This window comes from Delphinus delphis, chromosome 17, assembly GCF_949987515.2.
Source record: "Delphinus delphis chromosome 17, mDelDel1.2, whole genome shotgun sequence".
Lineage (NCBI taxonomy): Eukaryota > Metazoa > Chordata > Mammalia > Artiodactyla > Delphinidae > Delphinus > Delphinus delphis.
In genome coordinates this window covers 34,868,961-34,884,517 of record NC_082699.1, presented here as the reverse complement: position 1 = coordinate 34,884,517, position 15,557 = coordinate 34,868,961, and the positions used below count along the sequence as shown (strand labels likewise).

At 35.5% G+C, this 15,557-nt stretch overlaps 1 non-coding gene across 1 annotated transcript; it reads left to right on the top strand.

The window, feature by feature from the left end:
• The first annotated feature begins 6,659 nt into the window (after window positions 1-6,659).
• TRNAK-UUU (transfer RNA lysine (anticodon UUU)) lies at window positions 6,660-6,732 on the top strand. Its single transcript has one exon. It is a non-coding gene; the product is annotated as a tRNA-Lys (tRNA).
• The last annotated feature ends 8,825 nt before the right edge of the window (window positions 6,733-15,557 follow it).

Sequence of the window (15,557 nt, the reverse complement as noted above, 5' to 3'; positions counted from 1 at the left end):
TACTTTGTTATCTATTTTAAAGAATATACTATTTCAAATTATTTTTATTTTTATCTGAGATTTACTTATTTTGATTGATTAATTTTTGCCACTTTTATGTTTTGTCATTTTACTTTATAATTTAAAAATTTATACTTCTCCCTTTTCCTTTTTCCATTATGGTGTTACTCTATTTACATTAATATTTTAATAACATTTGAAAGTAAATATCGTACTTTTAACACTTTATAAATGAGTTAAAGCAATTCACAGTCATGATACTGCAATTATCAATTTATAACTAATCAAGCATCCTACATTTTTGTTTCCTTTTAAGGAGAGAAAAATAATTTTATGCTCTTTAGTGATGTTTTCTGTTCCCTCATTCTTCATCATTAGTTAAATGGGAAAGTCTTTTTGTTGTTAGTTTTAACTAATGTTTCAGTAGTCATAATAAGTAGTAATATTACATCCCTTACCTTTCTAGAGTATTCATAATTACTCTTGTTCTGTCAGTAATTACATCAATTTTTAGTTATAGTAACGTTTTTTACTCATCTCTAAACTACATAATACTTATTCTAAATATTGAACTGCCTCTGTTGGGACCTCTTTATCCCTGTCCACAGGTTGTCTTGAGTTTTCTAGAGATCTTTACAGGAAACATATACTGGGGTAATAAATATTGCAGGTCTAAAAATGTTTTTAGGTACTTTTATACACAGATGATAGCTCTATTAAACAGACTAATCTTTGACTACATACTTTCAGTTTTTAATTCAACTTTTTATTTTGAGATAATTGTAAATTCAATTCACATGCAGTTGTAAGAAATAAGAGATCTTGTGTACTCTTTACCAATTTCCCCCAATGGTAACATCTTGCAAAACTAAAGCTCAATATCACAACCAGGATTTTGACACTGATATAGTCAAGAAACTGAACATTTCCATCACAAGAAAGGAAATTTCTTTCCTTTTATAGCCACAGCATGTTGTTCTTTTATAGCCACATTCATTTCCCTCCTCCCACCTCCTCCTTTATCCCTGGTAACCAATAATCTGTTCTTCATTTCTATAATTTTGTCATTTCAAGAATGTTATGAAAATGGAATCATAAAGGATGTAAACTTTGGGGACTGGCTTTTTTCACCAGTATAATTCTCTGGAGATACACATCCAGGATGTTGGATGTATCAATCATTTCTTCTGTGTTATTTTTTCTAAAAGTTTTATAGCTTTATAGTTAAAGTCAGTGATTCATCCTTGAATGACATTGAAAATTTTCCCAGGACATGTTTGATCTTGGTTTCTGTTTGTTGGTTTTCTTCTTTACTTCCTCCCCAACTCAAATCATATTTCTTAATATATTGAAAAGCATCTTCAGTTCACAGTTGTACCCCTTATTAGTGATTCTGGGGGGTTTTGTGTGTGTGAATTCTTTACTTAGCACTTCTATTATTCAAAAATTTGTGTCTGTATCTTTTCTTTTCACTGGTGCATGTCCTGCTCTTAAAACAGCACCTGCCACATGGTAGGTGCTATATAATTAACTGTTAAAGGATTAAATAAATATCTTTAATGTTTCTCAGCTTATCTGTCATTTTCTTTCTCTGTTATTTTCCCCTCGTATTTTGTATTTCTTCCTTAAGTTTATATACTATTTCACTAAATTCAATTTTGGTTTTTTGTTTGTTTGTTTGTTTTAAAGGTACAGATTCCTTTTTTTAACATCTTTATTGGAGCATAATTGCTTTACAATGGTGTGTTCATTTCTGCTTTATAACAAAGTGAATCAGCTATACATATACATATATCCCCATACCTTCCCCCTCTTGTGTCTCCCTCCCACCCTCCCTAGCACACCCCTCTAGGTGGTCACAAAGAACTGAGCTGATCTCTCTGTGCTATGTGGCTGCTTCCCACTAGCTATCTATTTTACATCGGTAGTATATATAAGTCCATGCCACTCTTTCACTTCTTGATCGGACTGTTTATTCCAATGATGATAATAACTTGTTTCAAAGACCTGGTGTTTATAAAATATTTTGAGATGGAGTGCAACAGTGTCCCAGAGGAAAGCCTGGGGTTGCTCAAGGAAGGAGCACAAAGTCTAGTGGTGACCTAATGAGGTCATGAGATTGGTTTTATACATGAGGAATAAATAAACACACTGTGTATAATGGAAGTCATGTTTCTCACTGTGATAGGAAGGAGCTACAATATGGAAAGCAGGAATGTTAGAATGAACTTTTTGGCATTGGATTAGAATTTCAGTCTTGATTTTCTAAACAGAAATAGAGATATGTAAATATATATTTATATAGAAGTATGTATGTGTACACATATGTTGTATATGCATATAGATTTTTTTTTTCTATCTCTGTTCACTGAGATGGTCTGGGAGCAATGGCACTCCAATAATAATGAGAACACCTAGTACCCAGATCTTGGTTTCAAAATGCCATTCTCTGCTAAAAGGAACCAGTGCTCCTTGGACAAATGGTTAATCCTAGCTGGGACAAATGGCTAATCCTAGCTTTTTTTTTTTTTTCACCAGGCAAGGGCAGCTGTGTTCTTCCTTCTCAGACACTTTCTCACCCAGCCTGACCATAACCCGGCCTTGTTCCCACCCCACTTTGTCCCTCCTTTGGTCTTGCTCTTTTTGTGAACAGAGCAGGACAATGTGGTCCTGGAGGTGTTTTTTTGTGGTGAAGAGAAGGAAGTGCTCGAAGAATGATAGGACACCTCAAAGCAAGAAAACAAACAAAACAAAAAAACCAGAAGCTGGCCTGAAAGGACTCCTGCTGGCCAATTCTGGAACAATTTGAGCACCAGCATAAATAAAGATAAAAACAAGTCATAGCCCATTAATGAAATAGGAGTATATGAGTCAACACTGAAAAAAATTAGTAAAGAAATGGGAAAAGAGAAAGCTCTACTTTATAGCAGAATGCCAACTAATAAATCTAGAAGATATTGTGGACATAAAAAATCACCATTCAGCAACTACCAGACTTGTGGTGGAGAAATCTGGCTGGTACCACCTTTAACCAAGTGCATATCACCAGAAATGGTATCATCAAAATTGTATACCACATATATGGTGGCCATGGAAATGCCCTGCTGAGAGAACATACCTTGGAGAGAAAAGCTGCTGACACTTCCAGCCACTATCCCTATGAATGCTGAGGTCCACTTCTCCTAGTCTATTCCCAGCCAATCACTGAGCATGGTGGGGATATTTAAGCCTGTCCATTCCTGCCTGATGTGGGATTCCTCTAACAGGAAACATTTTCTTGGGGACACCCCATCAGTCTGTCTTGAGGTTTTCTCAGAACTGCACTAGAGTGTGAGTTCTTACCTCCTTCTCACCTTTCTCAGGTGTTTGTCCCAAATATTGGTCTAAAGACCCTCTCTCTGCCAATTCCTGCTTCTTCCCCTTTATTCTTCACAGGCATTTCTCCCAATAAGTCTCTTTTGTGTTTAATTCAACTTGGCATCTTTTTCTTGGAAGACAATCCAATATGAGGCAATGAGGGGGGAAAAAACATCACTTCTGTGATATTTATGCCAAAAATGCATAATCTGAATCTCTTTATTAGACAAACCCACACTGAGGCATCTTGTACAAAATAATTGACCTGTAATCCTCAAAAGTATGAAAATAAAAGACTGAAAAACTGTTCCAGGTTAAAAAAGTCTAGAGACAATATAACTAGAATGTGACATGTGATCCTGGATTGAATCTCTTAGTCACAAAGTCATTATCAAGATAATCGGAACTTCCCTGGTGGTGCAGTGGTTGAGAGTCCACATGCCAATGCAGGGGACACGGGTTCGTGCCCCGGTCTGGGAGGATCCCACATGCCACGGAGTGGCTGGGCCCGTGAGCCATGGCCGCTGAGCCTGCGCACCCGGAGCCTGTGCTCCACAACAGGAGAGGCCACAGCAGTGAGAGGCCCGCGTACCGCAAAAAATAATAATAATAATAAGATAATCGGAAAACTTGAACTGGTTCTTTGTATTAGATGGTAAAAACGTCTTGATGGCAGGAGAGGAGATACTCACTGAAGAATTTAGGGACTATGAATGCATCATCATATCTGAAACTGAGTTCAGGAAGACCTTTGTCTTTGCCCTATACCTGAAAATTTCCTGTAAATTTGGAATTCTCATTTTTCAAAAAGTAAATCTGGTGGTATGTGGAGTATGGATTAGAAGAGGCCAAGAAGTAAAGTCTCCAGACTTTCACAGGTGCCCAGATGAGAAAGACTGGGCCAGCAGATTTGGCAAAAGCAACAATAGATTCAAGGTAGATTTAAGTGATAGAATTAGTGACTCATTAATAAATTGGGTATGGGGGGGTTAAAAAAAGACTTTTTGTTGTTGGTGGTGTTTTTTTTTTTTTTTTTTTGACCACACCAGGCAGCTTGTGAGATCTTAGTTCCCCAACCAGGGACTGAACCCAGTCCCACGGCAGTGAAAGCATAGAGTCCTAACCACTGGACCACCAGGGAATTCCAAAAGAGGTTATTAAAAATAGATTTTTGTTTCTGGCTTTAGCAACTGAGTGGAGGCTAGCCATTCAGTGTAGCAAATAAGATGGAGGGGTTAACAGGTTTGAGAAGAAATTCATGAGTTCTGTTTTAGACATGTTATAATTAAGAATCCTAGTATTAGTAGGCAATTGGTTATATGGGTCTACAACTTAGAGTAGAAGTTTGGGGCAGAGATGTAAATTTAGGAGTTATTAGCATATAAAAGCCATTGAGATGAATGAGATCACCTGCAGAGAAAGAGTAGACATTGAAGAAAGAAAGTCCATAAATTAAACCTGGATGATCTCCAACATTTACATATCAGTTAAAGGAGGAAAGCAGCTAAGTAGACCAATTCTGATGGAATCTATTTAAATAATTGCTCATCTGTCCCATACTTCTAAAATGCAAAGTAGATAGGATCTGCATATTTATCCAAGAGGAAGGCATGCCAGAGTGCTAGGTTTGTCAGCTCCTCTCTCTCTCCACATAGCTCTCTCTATCCACATAGCTCCCTCTCTCCACATAGCTCCTCAGGCTATGTGGACTGACCATTCCTTCCTTCCAGCATTATCCTCCATTGCAATAGTAGCTGAAAACAGATGAGCTCTAAATCTGGTTTTAAATTTGCACATGCAGTAATACGCTCATTCCTTATAAGAACTTGGGAATTATTGTTTCTCCTGGGGCTCATTTAGAAGCTTCCTAGCATTAACAAACAGGTAACTATTTGCCTTATTACATATATAAGAGAGAGAAAACTACTCTCACTTTCAATTCACTATCAGTATAATCATCAAAGGGGATTGTAAATGAGAGCTTTCTTAAGAAATACAATTAGCTTGAGACTACTTAAGTATTCTTTCACAAAATTTTAACTCTGTCTCTGAAAGATACAAAACATATGTGGATTGATTTTATATATTTTACATTTGCTATTACACAAATTCAATAAAAATAGCTGGCATTTTTATTTTTAAAGATAAGTCGTGGGCTTTCTGGGTACCCCAGTAACTGGTGAATGGGAAAGAAAAACAAAACTAAGTAACCATTAAAACAGTTCTTCCGGGCTTCCCTGGTGGCGCAGTGGTTGAGAGTCCATCTGCCGATGCAGGGGACGCGGGTTCATGCCCCGGTCCGGGAAGATCCCACATGCCGCGGAGCGGCTAGGCCCGTGAGCCATGGCCGCTGAGCCTGCGCGTCCGGAGCCTGTGCTCCACAACGAGAGAGGCCACAACAGTGACAGGCCTGCGTACCACAAAAAAAAAAAAACCAAAACAAACAAACAAAAAAACAATTCTTCCTAGAAGCAGGATAAAATGGATGATCCTGATGACATTTTGGCAGGGGGATTTCTAGGAAGATGTCACAGATATTCATAGTGACTCCAAGGAAGATATCTGGTCCAGTGTCCATAGGGTATGTACTTTGTACACCCTTACAAAATTGTATTAAGAGAGATATTTAGAATGCTGATGTTGAAAGACTTGAAGAATCTTACTTGATCTGTAAATTTAATAGAAAGAGTTCTATCTCAGCTCTGCCATTCACCTGTGAAAGACTTCACTAAATGGAGTTTGGCCCTGACATTTCCCTCAGTTCATGTTTTCTGTCCTTCTCATGTTTATGAACAAGCATAGCTAGAGTTCTTGGCTCTAACCCTCCAAAATTTTAATAGTAAAATCAGTAGTAGTAGCATATTGAGTTATTTGAATGGTATTTGCCATTGCACAGAGTAAAAGAAGGGGCCAGCTGGAGAAAGTCTCTCTTCCTTATCACTAGCCTGTACACAACTGCTTTTCTTCCCTTTCCTAGAATAGACCAGGGACACTGATTAGGGCTCAGCTGAAGCAGAAATACAGAAACCAGATGTTTCATGGAGTCTTAGTCATAGGTACTAATGTATATTTAATTATTTTATTTCAACACCCTCATTCTCTCAGAGGCACTTGTCTTATTCCCTGTTTTGTTCATCACTGTATTGCCAACACCTAGAATAGTGCTTGATATCAAGTAGATACATTACAAACATTTGTTGACTTACTGAATACTAAAATTAATATGACCTTGTGTAGATGGAATATGACTTGCTTACTTCACTGTATTTAATAAATATTCAAAAATGTTGACTCTAGGGAATTCCCTGGTGGTCCAGTGGTTAGGACTCCACACTTTTACTGCTGAGGACCTGGGTTCAATCCCTGGTCAGGGAACTAAGATCCCGCAAGCCGCGTGATGTGGCCCCCCCAAAAATGTTGACTGTAAATAACTTTTCACTTCTCATACGTGATATAAATGCTAGGGAATATAATTTAATACTCATAATTATACTATACCTGAGGCTCTTTCCTTTTCTGCATTATTGAAAACAAGAACATTTAATTTTTTTGTGAATTTAATAGAAACTTTCTGAATACTTTCATAAATTCACTGAGGGATATTGTAGAGCTCAGTGTAACAAGTACAGCCATTAAGGTTTAGAAATTAGTTTCTTTCTTTACTTTCAGTAATTCAATGTTTATTTTCTTAAGTCTTTTATCAATACCTTAGAAATTTTGATATTTCATAAAAATGGGGTAATTTTTTGATTAATTGATTAACCCTTTGATATTTGTATAGGAAGTATTTTTCCCAATTTATTTTCATTTTATTTTTCTTAGAGTTTTATAGATATCTATAAAAGACTGATATAGATATAAGTTGTTATATGTAAGCCTCATGGTAACCACAAATTAAAAGCCTACAGGAAGTACACAAAAGGTAAAGACACAGGAATATAAGCATACCACTACAGAAACTCATTAAATCACAAAGGAAGAGAGCAAGAGAGGAAGAAAGGAACAGAGAGGAACTACAAAAACAGCAAGAAAACAATTAACAAAATAGCAATAAGCACATACCTATCAATAATTACTTTAAATATAAATGGATTAAATTCTCCAATCAGAAGACATAGGGTGGCTGAATAGATTAAAAAAACAAGACCTATCTACATGCTGCCTACAAGAGACACTCTTTAGCTGTAAGGATATACACAAACTGAAAGTGAAGGGATGGAAAAAGATATTCATTGCAAATGGAAACCGAAAGAAAGCTGGAGTATTTATACTTATATCAGACAAAATAGACTTTAGAACAAAGACTAAGAGACAAAAATAATAATAGACAAAAAGGGGCATGATAAAGGGGCTAATCCAACCAGAGGATATAACATTTAAAATATTTATGCACCCAACATAGGAGCATCTCAATATATAAATATTAACACACCCAAAGGGAGAAATAGACAGCAATACAATAATAGTAGGAGACTTTAATACCCCACTATGCCAAATGATAGATCACTGAGACAAAAAAAAAAAAAAAAAATCAATAAGGAACCATCTGCCTTAAATGTTAGACCAGTTAGACCAGTTGGACCAGTTGGGCTTAACAGATATTTACAAAAGGTACCATCCAAAAGCAATGGATACACCTTCTTCTCAAGTGTACACAGAACATTTCCTAAGATACATTGTGTGTTAGGCCACTAAACAAGTCTTAATAAATATAAGGGGATTGAAATCATATCAAGCATTTTTTCTAACCAATGGTAGAAATGAGAAATTAATTACACAAAGAAAACTGGAGAATAAACATGCTATGGAATAACAAATAGGTCAAAGAAGAAGTCAAAAGAGAAATCAAAAAATACTTTGAGACAAATGAAAGTGGAAGTGTAACATACAAAAATTTATGGGATGCAGTAAAAGCAGATTGAAGAGGGATGTTCATAGAGATAAACACCTACCTCAAGAAACAAGGAAAATCTCAAACAACTTAACTTTACAGCTTAAGGAAGTAGAAAAAGAAGAACAAACAAAGCCCAAAGTTAGAAGGAAGAAAATAACAGAGATTAGTGCAGAAATAAATGAAAGAGACTAAAAAGACAATAGTAAAGACCAGTCAAACTAAGAGATGGTTCTTGGAAAAAAGTTAACAAAATTGACAAACATTTAGCTAGAGTCAACAACAACAAAAGAAAAGATTCAAATAAATAAAAATCAAAATTGAAAAAGGAGATATTACAACTGATACCACAGAAGTACAGAGGATCATGAGACCAATATGAACAATTATATGCCAAAAAACTGGACAACCTAGAAAAAAATGGATAAATCCCTAGAAACATACAACCTACCAAAACCAAATTATGATGAAATAGAAAATCTAAACTGACCAGTAACTAACAAGGAGATTGAATCAGTAATCAAAAACTTCCCAACAAACAAAAGTCAAGAACCGTATGGCTTCCTGGTGAAATTTCACCAAATATTCAAAGAAGAATTAATACCAATTCTCCTCAAACTCTTCCAAAAAATAGAATAGTGGGTAATTCTTCCAAACACATTTTACAAGGCCAGTATAACCTGATGCCAAAACCAGACAAGTTTGCCATACACACACACACACACACACAAAGAGAAAATTACAAGTCATTCCTAATGAATATAGATGCAAAAATTCTCAACAAAATATCAGCAAATCAAATTTAACAACACATTAAGTGGATCATACACCATGATCAAATGGGATTATTCCCCAGATGCAAGAATAGTTCAACAGCTGCAAATCAATCAGTGTGATACACCACTTTACACCATTAGTAAAGTGAAGGATAAAAATGATATGATCATCTCAATAGATGCAGAAAAAGAATTTGACAAAATTCAACACCCATGTATGATAAAAACTCTCAACAAAGCATGTATAGAGGAAGCATACCTCAATATAATAAAAGCTGAAAGCTTTTCCTCTAAGATTAGGAACAAGACAAGATGTCCACTCTCACCACTTTTATTTAACATAGCATTGAAAGTCCTAGCCAGAGGAATTAGGCAAGAAAAAGAAATAAAAGGAATTCAAATTGGAAAGTAAGAAAAAACTTGCAGATGACATGATATTATATACAGAAAACCCTAAAGACTCCATCAAAACACTATTAGAACTAATAAAGAAATTCAGTAAAGTTTCAGGATACAAAATCAATATACAAAAATATGCTGTGTATGCTTATTAGTGTATGAGCTATCATAAAGAGAAATTAATAATCCCATTTACAATTGCATCAAAAAGAACAAAATACCTAGGAGCAAAGTTAATCAAGGAGGTGAAAGACCTGTATATTAAAAACTAAAAGACATTAATGAAAGAAATTGAAGAAGACACAAATAAATGCAAAGATATTCCATGTTCATAGGCTAGAGAAATTAGTTTTGTTAAAATATCCATACTATCCAAAACAATATACAGATTCAGTGTAATTCTTATCAAAATTCCAGTGGTATTTTTCATAGAAAGAGAACAAACAATCCTAAAACTTATATGGAACCACAAAAACCTCAAAGAGCCAAAACAATTTTGAGAAAGAATAAAGCTGAAAGCATCACACTTTCAGATTTCAAACTATATTTTGAAGTTATAGTAATTAAAACAATATAATTTTTGGAATAAAAACAGACACATAGATCAGTGGAACAGACTATAGAGCCTTTACAACAAAAGAACCAAGAATACACATTGGGAAAGGAGAAGTCTCTTCAATAGATAGTGTTGGGAAAATTGGACAGCCACATGCAAAAGAATGAAACTGGACAGCTATCTTACACAATACACAAATATTAACTCAAAATGGATTAAAGGCTTGAACATGTGCCCTGAAACAATAAAACTCCTAGAAGAAAACATAGTCAGTAAGCTCCTTGACATGGGTCTTGGCAATGATTTTTTTGTATCTGACACCAAAAGTAAAGCAAAAAAGCAAAAATAAACAATTGGGAATACACCAAACTAAAAGGTTTCTGCACAGCAAAGGAAAATATCAACAAAATGAAACGTAAAACTACTGAATGGGAGAAAATAATTGCAAATCATATATCTGATAAGGGGCTAATATCCAAAATATACAAAGAACTCACACAACTCAACAGCAAAAAACAATCCAATTTAAAAAATGGGAAGAACACCTGAATAGACATTTTTCCAAAAAAGACATACAGATGGCCAAAAGGTACATGAAAGATACTTGTCATCATTAATCATCAAGGAACTGCAAATCAAAACCACAATGAGATGCCACCTCACACATTTCAGAATGGCTATTATCAAAAAAATAAGAAATAACAAGTGTTGGCAAGGATGTGAAGAAAAGGGAACTCTTGTGTACTGTGGTGGGAATGTAAACTGGTGAAACCACTATGAGAAATGATATGGAGGTCCCTCAAGTAATTAAAAACCAAACTAGCATATGATCTTGCAATTCCACTTCTGGGTATTTATCCAAAGGGGAAAAAAATCACTACCTTAAAAAGATATATACATGTCCATGTTCACTGCAGCATTATTTACTATAGCCAAGATATGGAAAGAGCCTAAGTGTCCATTGATGATGACTAGGTAAAGAAATTGTGGTATATATCTACAATGGAATATTATTCAGTCATAAAAATAATGCAACGTTGCCATTTGCAGCAACATGGATGGATCTTGACAGCATTATGCTAAGTGAAATAAGTCAGGCAGGGAAAGACAAATACCATATGATCTCTCTTATATGTGGAATCTTAAAAAAGAATGCTCATAGATACAGAGAACAGACTGGTGGTTGCAAGAGGCCATGGGTGGGTGAATTGTTTTTGTTTTGTTATTTTAGTTTAAATAAATCTAATTTAAATTCTTTAAAAGAATTACAAACAGTATTAATTAGCAATAATAATTTTAAAAAGAAAATGAAAATAGGCAAGTAAGAACAGATTTGTTTACAACTAAAGACATGTCTCAGGGGAAAAAAATGGTGACGTTTGCCAGTGAAGCCATCTGGTCCTGGGGTTTTCTGTGTAGGGAGTTTTGGGGCTTTTTTTTATATATATAAGAAAATAATAGATACCACAGAAATTTTACCCAGTATCTCCCAGTGGTAGCATCTTGCATAAGTATAGTACAGTATCAAAACTGGGGATATCACAACTATTGCTACAGTCAAGATATACTACAGTTCTATCACCACAAGGATCCCTCATTTTCCTTTTTCATAGCAACACCCACTTCTCTCCTGTCCCCACCCCCTACTTAATCCTGGCAACCATTAATCTGGTCTTCATTACTATAATTTTGTCATTTCCTTTTTTTGGCCGTGCCACACGCCATGTGAGATCATCTTTCCTGACCAGGGATCAAACATACAGTGTTTGATCCCTGCAGTGTTTCAAAAATGTTATATAACTCATAGCATTCTTCATGGTGCCCAACTTCAGGAAAGACTGAGACGCCATCCTTGTGGGGAAACACAAGTAAGGCCGGATCCAGGGCTCAAACCAAAGCCTCAGGCAGGGGGTCCACAGCCCGCTTTCTGAACCCCCCAAAACTCTTATGCCCTAGACTCTCAGGAGACCTGCCATGCAGAATGCCATGAGTTAGAAGCTGGGGGAAGGAGGGCTTAGAGGTGCTTGAGGGACGTCCTTAACCTACGTGAAATGTTGGAAGTTGAGGTGAAAAATATGGCTTTGATATCTTCATGGAAAACTGCATTATTTCAATCCTGAATCTGGTTCAGTTCCCTTACTGACTTATTATTATATTAAAAATGTTTATTTAGCAGTGATTGTAAAATGAAAGTAATTAATATGCAATGTTTTTTTGTGGGGAGACTAAGGGGAAACAGGTGTTCAGCCTAGAAAAACATTTCTCATTGGATTTCCTGTGAAGTCAGTGTGTCTTGGGTTTAACTTTGAAACAAATTAAAAAGTTTAAAAAGTTTAAAAAAAAAGTTATATAAATGAAGCCATATAATATGTAATCTTTTTGTAATGGCTCTATTTCACTCAGAATAATTCTCTGGAGATTCACGCAGACTGTAAATAATTTGAAAAGAATTCAATCTAGTAATGAAGAAAATATAAATGAAGATGATGGTGATATTATTTTGTTAAACCGCCAAAGCTTAAAAAACAAACACACAAACATCCAACATATGTAACACAGCAGGGAAATATACACTTTCATGAAAAACAACTAAAATAACTAACATTGAATGCCTATTACTCAGGCAAGGTTCTAAGTATTTTTCTGTTTTAATTTACTAATTCTTACACAACGCTACGAAGTAAGTGCTGCCATTATCTCCATTGTATATATGAGCAAACCAAGCACTGAGACGTTAATTTGCCCAAGGTCATAGAACTAGTAAAGGTCAGAGCCATGACTCAAACATTTATTTCCTGGTTATTTTCAAATAACAGATAAGCATTATTGTAACATCAAAAATTCATCTGCTCACAATTAAAAATCATCACCAAGTGTTCTGGCATCATAATTATTTCAATGCTTCACTTTATCGCCTATGTCCTACAGTGCTAAGCACCAGAGCAACAAATAAAAATTGGTATTATTATCTCTAATACAAATAATAACCAAGTTATTTCTATATTTATAATTTTTTAAATATTTTTTTCTTTTTGACTGTGTCCAAAAGCTCTGAAATCATGATTATCAATACCTAATTTAATAAAATGCTACAACAGTAAGGTGTATTAACATTTTACTCGGTGTTATTTCCCAAGTTCTAAAATATCTGAGGCATCTACAAAAAAATGAAATTTATTTCTTAAAAGGGGGAATTTATTTTAGACATACAGACACAGATATTTAGAAATGAAGGGGAAAGAAATCAATTACCCTGAAAATATCACCTAATATAGTGTTTTAAAACTGTAAGCATTCTTTATGGAACCAGAAATCCACATTAACTCAATGGGTTGCAAATAATCAAAGCTATTATGTTTATCGAAATGATTTCTGAGTGTATATAAGTGAAACATAGTAATAATTTATATAGATTATGTTAATCATTTAAATATTGTCTGTCTACTTTTTTTTTTTTTTTGCGGTACGCAGGCCTCTCACTGTTGTGGCCTCTCCAGTTGCGGAGCACAGGCTCTGGACGCGCAGGCTCAGCGGCCATGGCTCACGGGCCTAGCCGCTCCGCGGCATGTGGGATCCTCCCGGACTGGGGCACGAACCCGTGTTCCCTGCATCGGCAGGCGGAATTTCAACCACTGCGCCACCAGGGAAGCCCTGTCTGTCTACTTTTGTAATAAAAAGCTATTTACCATTTTTTCCTCTGATATTTGTTCCACTCTAAAAGTGCTGTTACCGTTTTTCAATTTTAAAACTATACTTTATAAATATATGTACATATACATTAATCAGAGAAAGAAAATTACATAATTATCTTAACATTACTCAGTTAAAAAGAAACTATTTTTCTAAACTTAAAACTACCATATTATGATTACTGTGGCTTGTTGCATTTAAGTGGTGATTAAAATTACAGCAAAGCATTTATGCTTTCAGGCAAAAGTGTTGTATATATGATCAGCTTATTGTCATCATTATACATATAACTGTGAAGGTATATAGACAATCTACCCAATATTAACACACCAAAACCAAAACAAAACAAATAAAAAGTAGTCACTGAAATGTCTGTGACCCAGAGCACATTTGCATGTGCAATCCCTTACTTCAGATACACAGACTTATTCTTGTCACTAGAAATAATAACAATAAATGTATCTTTCTTTTGACCCCTGCGCCATTATAAATCAAGGTTGAAAATGTGTTCATTTTGGGGCTTCCCTGGCGGTGCAGTGGTTGAGAGTCCGCCTGCCGATGCAGGGGACACGGGTTCGTGCCCCGGTCCGGGAAGATCCCACATGCCGGGGAGCGGCTAGGCCCATGAGCCATGGCTGCTGAGCCTGCGCGTCCGGAGCCTGTGCTCTGCAACGGGAGAGGCCACAACAGTGAATGTGTTCATCTTGGATTTTCTTCTTTTTTATGCTTCTTGAGAGTATAAAATACTATCCCATACAAAATTATTGTGTAATTTTGTACAGAGATTCCTTGTAGCAAATTCTCCATAGGTGAAAATATAGAGAACTCAAAATAACTCTCAACAGATTTCAGATATTAATTATATGTTTTAGCGGGAAAAAAATACCCATTAAATTTGCCCTTCTGCCACGGAACATAAGAATTGGCTAAATGAGATGCTAATTACATGAATGAGATAGAATCTCTGAGAATTAAATTCTATTTAATATTTAAGTATTAACTCTCCTTTCATATTAACAACTATTCAGTTTGATTCACATATTTTGGCTCTTTTCAAGGTAAGTAAAATTACTTCTTGACTTCATGAAATTCACATTCAATTTTATAAAGTTTTCAGATAATAATACTTATGCAAAACCCATATTATCTTAGGTTCTTAATGGTCACAATAAGTAATTTAAATGATATTTTCTTTAATGTAGAAAATAGTTTCATTTCTGAAATGGGACTCTGTGTTTAAAATACTGTAAATTAGATCATGTTTGCCCATTGAATTGTGCTCTGTATCTAGAATTATTCTTTGGGAAAATGTAAGCCACAATCTAGTTTAGATGTGACATGGCTCTCGAGGGCAGAGCATGAAGATTTTGATGGTTATAATGTAGCACTAGCTCTAGTGACCCATTCATCTTATGGGAAGTTTGTGTACCTCTTTACTCCATATGATCTGGCTTACTCATATTCGGATAGTACCAAAGTTTGAGTACAAGGTAACAGCTAACTTTTTTTGAGCTCCTACTGTGTATCAGACATAATTCCAATCACTTTCAGGGATGATCTAACTCTGTGCAGTAGAATTGATTAGCCCCCTTTACAGGTGAGGAAAATGAAAGTCAGAGAGCTCTCATGGCTAAGAAGGGCTTGAGAACACAGTTTGATTTCAGAGATGAGTTTAGGACCACTATGCTATGCTGCCTTCCCATTTTCAAGACTAGAACTTCTCAATCATGAATGGGTAACAAATATGTTCAGATATGGGCCCTCTCAGCACTTGGGATTGATGGACAGGACCTGGAGCCCAGAACCCTGGTCTGTTCCCATGTCTGTGAGCAGCTTCATTTACTTACACCAGTGCACTACACAAAGATGATTTTCTACATGTGCCATA